At 53.5% G+C, this 9,375-nt stretch overlaps 1 protein-coding gene across 1 annotated transcript in view; it reads right to left on the reverse strand.

Moving 5' to 3' along the window:
• The window catches only part of LOC144488721 (uncharacterized), a gene marked incomplete at its 3' end in the record, with an annotated part of 28,399 nt that overhangs the window by 18,719 nt on the left and 305 nt on the right, over window positions 1-9,375 (reverse strand). The window lies entirely within an intron of this gene.

Consider the following 9,375-nt stretch of genomic DNA (forward strand, 5'->3'; position numbering starts at 1 on the left):
CTGAGCAGAAACTGATAGCCAAGTTCCGCACACAAGGACGGCCTAAACCGGGATCTTGGGTTCATGTCACACTATCTGTAACCCCCACAACTTGCCTGGACTTGCAAAATCTCACCAACTGTCCTGGCTGGAGACAATTCACATCTCTTTAACCTGTGCTTAACCCTCTCTCCATTCACATTGTCTGTACCTTTAAGACTTGATTAGCTGTAAAGACTCGCATTCCAACCATTATTTTGTACATTGAGTTTGTGTCTTTATATGCTCTGTTTGTGAACAGAATTCCCACTCACCTGAAGAAGGAGCATAAGGCTCCAAAAGCTTGTGGCTTTTGCTACCAAATAAACCTGTTGGACTTTAACCTGGTGTTAAACTTCTTACTGTGTCCTTGTTCTGGGCAGAGGGATCTGGGTGTCTGTGTTCTGGGCAGAGGGATCTGGGTGTCTGTGTTCCGGGCAGAGGGATCAGGGTGCCTGTGTTCTGGGCAGAGGGATCTGGGTGTCTGTGTTCTGGGCAGAGGGATCTGGGTGTGTGTGTTCTGGGCAGAGGGATCTGGGTGCCTATGTTCTGGGCAGAGGGATCTGGGTGTGTGTGTTCTGGGCAGAGGGATCTGGGTGCCTATGTTCTGGGCAGAGGGATCTGGGTGTCTGTGTTCTGGGCAGAGGGATCTGGGTGTCTGTGTTCTGGGCAGAGGGATCTGGGTGTCTGTGTTCTGGGCAGAGGGATCTGGGTGTGTGTGTTCTGGGCAGAGGGATCTGGGTGTGTGTGTTCTGGGCAGAGGGATCTGGGTGTGTGTGTTCTGGGCAGAGGGATCTGGGTGTCTGTGTTCTGGGCAGAGGGATCTGGGTGTCGTTGTTCTGGGCAGAGGGATCTGGGTGTCGTTGTTCTGGGCAGAGGGATCTGGGTGTGTGTGTTCTGGGCAGAGGGATCTGGGTGTGTGTGTTCTGGGCAGAGGGATCTGGGTGTCTGTGTTCTGGGCAGATGGATCTGGGTGTCCTTGTTCTGGGCAGAGGGATCTGGGTGTCCTTGTCCTGGGCAGAGGGATCTGGGTGTCTGTGTTCTGGGCAGAGGGATCTGGGTGTCCTTGTTCTGGGCAGAGGGATCTGGGTGTGTGTGTTCTGGGCAGAGGGATCTTGGTGTCTGTGTTCTGGGCAGAGGGATCTGGGTGTCCTTGTTCTGGGCAGAGGGATCTGGGTGTGTGTGTTCTGGGCAGGGGGATCTGGGTGTCCGTGTTCTGGGCAGAGGGATCTGGGTGTGTGTGTTCTGGGCAGAGGGATCTGGGTGTGTGTGTTCTGGGCAGAGGGATCTGGGTGTCTCTGTTCTGGGCAGAGGGATCTGGGTGTGTGTGTTCTGGGCAGAGGGATCTGGGTGTCTGTGTTCTGGGCAGAGGGATCTGGGTGTCTGTGTTCTGGGCAGAGGGATCTGGGTGTGTGTGTTCTGGGCAGAGGGATCTGGGTGTCCTTGTTCTGGGCAGAGGGATCTGGGTGTGTGTGTTCTGGGCAGAGGGATCTGGGTGTCCTTGTTCTGGGCAGAGGGATCTGGGTGTCTGTGTTCTGGGCAGAGGGATCTGGGTGTCTGTGTTCTGGGCAGAGGGAACTGGGTGTCCTTGTTCTGGGCAGAGGGATCTGGGTGTCTGTGTTCTGGGCAGAGGGATCTGGGTGTCCTTGTTCTGGGCAGAGGGATCTGGGTGTCTGTGTTCTGGGCAGAGGGATCTGGGTGTGTGTGTTCTGGGCAGAGGGATCTGGGTGTGTGTGTTCTGGGCAAAGGGATCTGGGTGTGTGTGTTCTGGGCAAAGGGATCTGGGTGTGTGTGTTCTGGACAGAGGGATCTGGGTGTCAGTGTTCTGGGCAGGGGGATCTGGGTGTCAGTGTTCTGGGCAGGGGGATCTGGGTGTCAGTGTTCTGGGCAGAGGGATCTGGGTGTGTGTGTTCGGGGCAGAGGGATCTGGGTGTCTGTGTTCTGGACAGAGGGATCTGGGTGTCGGTGTTCTGGGCAGAGGGATCTGGGTGTCTGTGTTCTGGGCAGAGGGATCTGGGTGTGTGTGTTCTGGGCAGAGGGATCTGGGTGTCTGTGTTCCGGGCAGAGGGATCTGGGTGTGTGTGTTCTGGGCAGAGGGATCTGGGTGTCTGTGTTCTGAGCAGAGGGATCTGGGTGTGTGTGTTCTGGGCAGTGGGATCTGGGTGTGTGTGTTCTGGGCAGATGGATCTGGGTGTCCTTGTTCTGGGCAGAGGGATCTGGGTGTCTGTGTTCTGGGCAGATGGATCTGGGTGTCCTTGTTCTGGGCAGAGGGATCTGGGTGTCTGTGTTCTCGGCAGAGGGATCTGGGTGTCCTTGTTCTGGGCAGAGGGATCCGGGTGTCTGTGTTCTGGGCAGAGGGATCTGGGTGTCCTTGTTCTGGGCAGAGGGATCTGGGTGTCTGTGTTCTGGGCAGAGGGATCTGGGTGTCTGTGTTCTGGGCAGAGGGATCTGGGTGTCCTTGTTCTGGGCAGAGGGATCTGGGTGTCCTTGTTCTGGGCAGAGGGATCTGGGTGTCTGTGTTCTGGGCAGAGGGATCTGGGTGTCTGTGTTCTGGGCAGAGGGATCTGGGTGTGTGTGTTCTGGGCAGAGGGATCTGGGTGTCTGTGTTCTGGGCAGAGGGATCTGGGTGTCTGTGTTCTGGGCAGAGGGATCTGGGTGTCTGTGTTCTGGGCAGAGGGATCTGGGTGTCTGTGTTCTGGGCAGAGGGATCTGGGTGTGTGTGTTCTGGGCAGAGGGATCTGGGTGTGTGTGTTCTGGGCAGAGGGATCTGGGTGTGTGTGTTCTGGGCAGAGGGATCTGGGTGTGTGTGTTCTGGGCAGAGGGATCTGGGTGTGTGTGTTCTGGGCAGAGGGATCTGGGTGTCCTTGTTCTGGGCAGAGGGATCTGGGTGTGTGTGTTCTGGGCAGAGGGATCTGGGTGTCCTTGTTCTGGGCAGAGGGATCTGGGTGTCTGTGTTCTGGGCAGAAGGATCTGGGTGTCTGTGTTCTGGGCAGAGGGATCTGGGCGTCTGTGTTCTGGGCAGAGGGATCTGGGTGTGTGTGTTCTGGACAGAGGGATCTGGGTGTGTGTGTTCTGGGCAGAGGGATCTGGGTGTCTGTGTTTTGGGCAGAGGGATCTGGGTGTCGTTGTTCTGGGCAGAGGGATCTGGGTGTCGTTGTTCTGGGCAGAGGGATCTGGGTGTGTGTGTTCTGGGCAGAGGGATCTGGGTGTGTGTGTTCTGGGCAGAGGGATCTGGGTGTCTGTGTTCTGGGCAGATGGATCTGGGTGTCCTTGTTCTGGGCAGAGGGATCTGGGTGTCCTTGTCCTGGGCAGAGGGATCTGGGTGTCTGTGTTCTGGGCAGAGGGATCTGGGTGTCCTTGTTCTGGGCAGAGGGATCTGGGTGTGTGTGTTCTGGGCAGAGGGATCTTGGTGTCTGTGTTCTGGGCAGAGGGATCTGGGTGTCCTTGTTCTGGGCAGAGGGATCTGGGTGTGTGTGTTCTGGGCAGGGGGATCTGGGTGTCCGTGTTCTGGGCAGAGGGATCTGGGTGTGTGTGTTCTGGGCAGAGGGATCTGGGTGTGTGTGTTCTGGGCAGAGGGATCTGGGTGTCTCTGTTCTGGGCAGAGGGATCTGGGTGTGTGTGTTCTGGGCAGAGGGATCTGGGTGTCTGTGTTCTGGGCAGAGGGATCTGGGTGTCTGTGTTCTGGGCAGAGGGATCTGGGTGTGTGTGTTCTGGGCAGAGGGATCTGGGTGTCCTTGTTCTGGGCAGAGGGATCTGGGTGTGTGTGTTCTGGGCAGAGGGATCTGGGTGTCCTTGTTCTGGGCAGAGGGATCTGGGTGTCTGTGTTCTGGGCAGAGGGATCTGGGTGTCTGTGTTCTGGGCAGAGGGAACTGGGTGTCCTTGTTCTGGGCAGAGGGATCTGGGTGTCTGTGTTCTGGGCAGAGGGATCTGGGTGTCCTTGTTCTGGGCAGAGGGATCTGGGTGTCTGTGTTCTGGGCAGAGGGATCTGGGTGTGTGTGTTCTGGGCAGAGGGATCTGGGTGTGTGTGTTCTGGGCAAAGGGATCTGGGTGTGTGTGTTCTGGGCAAAGGGATCTGGGTGTGTGTGTTCTGGACAGAGGGATCTGGGTGTCAGTGTTCTGGGCAGGGGGATCTGGGTGTCAGTGTTCTGGGCAGGGGGATCTGGGTGTCAGTGTTCTGGGCAGAGGGATCTGGGTGTGTGTGTTCGGGGCAGAGGGATCTGGGTGTCTGTGTTCTGGACAGAGGGATCTGGGTGTCCTTGTTCTGGGCAGAGGGATCTGGGTGTCTGTGTTCTGGGCAGAGGGATCTGGGTGTGTGTGTTCTGGGCAGAGGGATCTGGGTGTCTGTGTTCCGGGCAGAGGGATCTGGGTGTGTGTGTTCTGGGCAGAGGGATCTGGGTGTCTGTGTTCTGAGCAGAGGGATCTGGGTGTGTGTGTTCTGGGCAGTGGGATCTGGGTGTGTGTGTTCTGGGCAGATGGATCTGGGTGTCCTTGTTCTGGGCAGAGGGATCTGGGTGTCTGTGTTCTGGGCAGATGGATCTGGGTGTCCTTGTTCTGGGCAGAGGGATCTGGGTGTCTGTGTTCTCGGCAGAGGGATCTGGGTGTCCTTGTTCTGGGCAGAGGGATCCGGGTGTCTGTGTTCTGGGCAGAGGGATCTGGGTGTCCTTGTTCTGGGCAGAGGGATCTGGGTGTCTGTGTTCTGGGCAGAGGGATCTGGGTGTCTGTGTTCTGGGCAGAGGGATCTGGGTGTCCTTGTTCTGGGCAGAGGGATCTGGGTGTCCTTGTTCTGGGCAGAGGGATCTGGGTGTCTGTGTTCTGGGCAGAGGGATCTGGGTGTCTGTGTTCTGGGCAGAGGGATCTGGGTGTGTGTGTTCTGGGCAGAGGGATCTGGGTGTCTGTGTTCTGGGCAGAGGGATCTGGGTGTCTGTGTTCTGGGCAGAGGGATCTGGGTGTCTGTGTTCTGGGCAGAGGGATCTGGGTGTCTGTGTTCTGGGCAGAGGGATCTGGGTGTGTGTGTTCTGGGCAGAGGGATCTGGGTGTGTGTGTTCTGGGCAGAGGGATCTGGGTGTGTGTGTTCTGGGCAGAGGGATCTGGGTGTGTGTGTTCTGGGCAGAGGGATCTGGGTGTGTGTGTTCTGGGCAGAGGGATCTGGGTGTCCTTGTTCTGGGCAGAGGGATCTGGGTGTGTGTGTTCTGGGCAGAGGGATCTGGGTGTCCTTGTTCTGGGCAGAGGGATCTGGGTGTCTGTGTTCTGGGCAGAAGGATCTGGGTGTCTGTGTTCTGGGCAGAGGGATCTGGGCGTCTGTGTTCTGGGCAGAGGGATCTGGGTGTGTGTGTTCTGGACAGAGGGATCTGGGTGTCTGTGTTCTGGGCAGAGGGATCTGGGTGTCTGTGTTCTGGGCAGAGGGATCTGGGTGTGTGTGTTCTGGACAGAGGGATCTGGGTGTCTGTGTTCTGGGCAGAGGGATCTGGGTGTCAGTGTTCTGGGCAGAGGGATCTGGGTGTCAGTGTTCTGGGCAGAGGGATCTGGGTGTCTGTGTTCTGGGCAGAGGGATCTGGGTGTCTGTGTTCTGGGCAGAGGGATCTGGGTGTGTGTGTTCTGGGCAGAGGGATCTGGGTGTGTGTGTTCTGGGCAGAGGGATCTGGGTGTCTGTGTTCATGAGTCGGAGGAAGTCGGTATGCAGGTGCAGCCTGTAATAAAAAAGGCCAGTGGGATGTTGGTATTTATTGCAAAGGGGCTGGAGTATAAAAGTAGAGAAGTGTTGCTGCAATTCTAAAGAATCATAGAAACCCTACACTGCAGAAAGAGGCCATTTGGACCATCGACCCTGCACTGACCACAATCCCACCCAGGCCCTATCCCCATATCCCTACACATTTAACCGCTAATCCGTCTAACCTCGGCATCTCAGGACACTAAGGGGCAATTTAGCATGGCCAATCAACCTAACCCGCACATCTTTGGACTGTGGGAGGAAACCGGAGCACCCGGAGGAAACCCACGCAGACACGAGGAGAATGTGCAAACTCCACACAGACAGTGACCCGAGCCGGGAATCGAACCCGGGTCCCTGGAGCTGTGAAGCAGCAGTGCTAACCCACTGTGCTACCGTGCTGCCCATAGGGTGTTGGTGAGACCACATCTGGAGTATTGCTTGAGGAAGGATGTTGTGGCATTGGAGGCAGTTCAGAGGGGGTTGATGTATGAGGAGAGATTAAACAGTTTGGGTTTGTACCTGCTGGAGTTTAGAAGGATGAGGGGGGATCTGATCGAGGTATATAAAATTTTAAAAGGGATCGATAAAGTAAATGTAGACCAAATGTTTTCTCTTATGGGGCAATCTCGAATACAAGGTCACAGGTGTAGCTTGCGAGATGGTAGATTTAACACTGAGATGAGGAGGAACTACTTCTCGGTGTATTTATGGAACTCGCTGCCCCAGAGCGCAGTGGGGTCTGAATCATTGAATGGTTTCAAGAGGGAGATGGATATATTTCTGATAAAAAGAGGGATATGGGGAACAGATGGGGAGGTGGATTTGAGACCAGGGAGAGATCAGCCGTGATCTGATTGAGTGTCGGAGCAGGTTCGAAGGGCTGAATTGCCAACTTCTGCTCCTAATCCCTATGTCCCTATTCCTGTGGTGGGTGTCCTCAGACTTTTGTATCTTTTTCCTAACGGACAGGAGGTTCTGTGGTCGGGACAGAGACTCCCGCATGGTTTGTTGCCTCCCGGGTGCCAAGGTCAGGGATGTCTCTGATCGCGTGCACAGCGTTCTAAAGTGGGAAGGTGATCAGCCAGATGTCGTGGTACACATCGGTACCAATGACGTGGGAAGGAAGAGTGAGGAGGTCCTAAAGAGTGAGTACAAAGAGCTTGGAAGGAAGTTAAAAAGCAGGACCCCGAGGGTAGTAATCTCAGGATTGCTACCTGAGCCACATGCCAGTGAGGGCAGGAGTAGGATGCTTGGGCGGATGAACACGTGGCTGAGGAACTGGTGCAGGGGGCAGGGTTTCCAATTTTTGGATCATTGGGACCTCTTCTGGGGCAGGTGGGACCTGTACAAGAGAGACGGGTTACACCTAAACTACAAGGGGACCAATATACTTGCAGGGAGGTTTGCTAGTGTTATTGGGGAGCGTTTAAACTAGATTTGCAGGGGGATGGGAACCAGAGTGCCAGAGCAGATAGTGGAGCAGGGGTAAAAAGACAGGTTAGTTCAAGCAAAATCACAAATGGAAGGGTAGAGTGTGGTGGAAATAATCTTTTGAGGTGTGTCTATTTCAATGCCAGGAGTATTGTGGGGAAGGCAGATGAGCTGAAGGCGTGGATAGACACATGGAAATATGACATTATAGCCATTAGTGAAACTTGGCTACAGGAGGGGCAGGACTGGCAGCTCAATGTTCCAGGGTTCCAATGTTTCAGGCGGGATAGAGGCAGAGGGATAAAAGGTGGGGGGGGGGTGGCATTGTTGGTCAGGGAAAATGTTACAGCGGTACTCAGGCAGGATAGATTAGGGAGCTTGTCTACAGAGGCCCTATGGGTGGAGCTGAGAAACAGGAAAGGTATGACCACATTAATGGGGTTGTATTATAGACCACCCAATAGTCAGCGAGAATTGGATGAGCAAATCAGCGGAGAGATAGCTGACAAGTGCAAGAAACACAAAGTTGTGATAGTAGGGGATTTTAATTTTCCACATATAGATTGGGACTCGCATACTGTTAAAGGTTTAGACGGGGTAGAGTTTGTAAAATGTGTTCAGGAGAATTTTCTACATCAGTATATAGAGGTGCCAACTAGAGAGGATGCGATATTGGATCTCCTATTGGGAAATGAGTTAGGGCAGGTGATGGATGTGAGTATGAGGGAACACTTTGGATCCAGTGATCATAATGCCATTAGTTTCAACCTGATCATGGATAAGGATAGATCTGGTCCTCGGGTTGAAGTTCTGAACTGGAAAAAGGCCAAATTTGATGAAATGAGAAGGGATCTGGAAAGTGTGGATTGGCACAGGCTGTTCTCTGGTAAGGATGTAAATGGAAAGTGGGAGGCCTTCAAAGGAGAAATTTTGAGAGTGCAGAGTTTGTATGTTCCTGTCAGGATTAAAGGCAAAGTAAATCGGAATAAGGAACCTTGGTTCTCGAGGGAGATTGTAACACTGATTAAGAGGAAGAGAGAGTTGTACGAAATGTACAGGCAGCAAGGAACAGGTCAGATGCTCGAGGAGTATAAAAAGTGCAATATTGCACATATTGCACATTGGAAGGACAAACCAAAGTAGAACGTACAGGGTAAATGGTAGGACTCTGAAGGATGCAGTTGAACAGAGGGATCTGGGAATACAGGTACAGAATTCCCTAAAAGTGACGTCACAGGTGGATAGGGTTGTAAAGAGTGCCTTTGGTACATTGGCCTTTATAAATCGGAGTATCGAGTATAAAAGTTGGAGTGTTATGGTAAGGTTGTATAAGGCATTGGTGAGGCCGAATTTGGAGTATTGTTTACAGTTTTGGTCACCTAGTTACAGGAAGGATATAAATAAGGTTGAAAGAGTGCAGAGAAAGTTCACAAGGATGTTGCCGGGACTTGAGAAGCTGAGTTACAGAGACAGATTGAATAGGTTGGGACTTTATTCCCTGGAGCGTAGAAGATTGAGGGGAGATTTGATAGAGGTGTATAAGATTTTGATGGGTATAGATAGAGTGAATGCAAGCAGGCTTTTTCCGCTGAGGCTAGGGGAGAAAAAAACCAGAGGGCATGGGTTAAGGGTGAAAGGAGAAAGGTTTAAAGGGAATATTAGGGGGGGCTTCTTCACGCAGAGAGTGGTGGGAGTGTGGAATGAGCTGCCGGATAAAGTGGTAAATGCGGGGTCACTTTTAACATTTAAGAAAAACTTGGACGGGTTCATGGATGAGAGGGGTGTGGAGGGATATGGTCCAAGTGCAGGTCAGTGGGACTAGGCAAAAAATGGTTCGGCACAGACAAGAAGGGCCAAAAGGCCTGTTTCTGAGCTGTAATTTTCTATAGTTCTATGGAAGAAGGTGGAAGAGAGAATCTCAAGGCTGCGTGGAGTCCTTAATTATGCTGGCTGCTTTGCCGAGGCAGCGGGAAGTGTAGACAGAGTCAATGGATGGGAGGCTGGTTTGCGTGATGGATTGGGCTACATTCACGTCCCTTTTGTGGTTCCTTGCGGCCTTGGGCAGAGCAGGAGCCCCAGACCAAGCTGTGAGTCTGCAGGAGGATGAGGCATAGGTGGACTGGGAGGCACTTGGACAATCTGGGAGGTTGCAGTGAGTGTATAATGAGGTCCTCATACTCCCCCTTTATCCTTCAAGCCCTCCTCCACAGAAA

Source organism: Mustelus asterias, unplaced genomic scaffold, assembly GCF_964213995.1.
Source record: "Mustelus asterias unplaced genomic scaffold, sMusAst1.hap1.1 HAP1_SCAFFOLD_1808, whole genome shotgun sequence".
Lineage (NCBI taxonomy): Eukaryota > Metazoa > Chordata > Chondrichthyes > Carcharhiniformes > Triakidae > Mustelus > Mustelus asterias.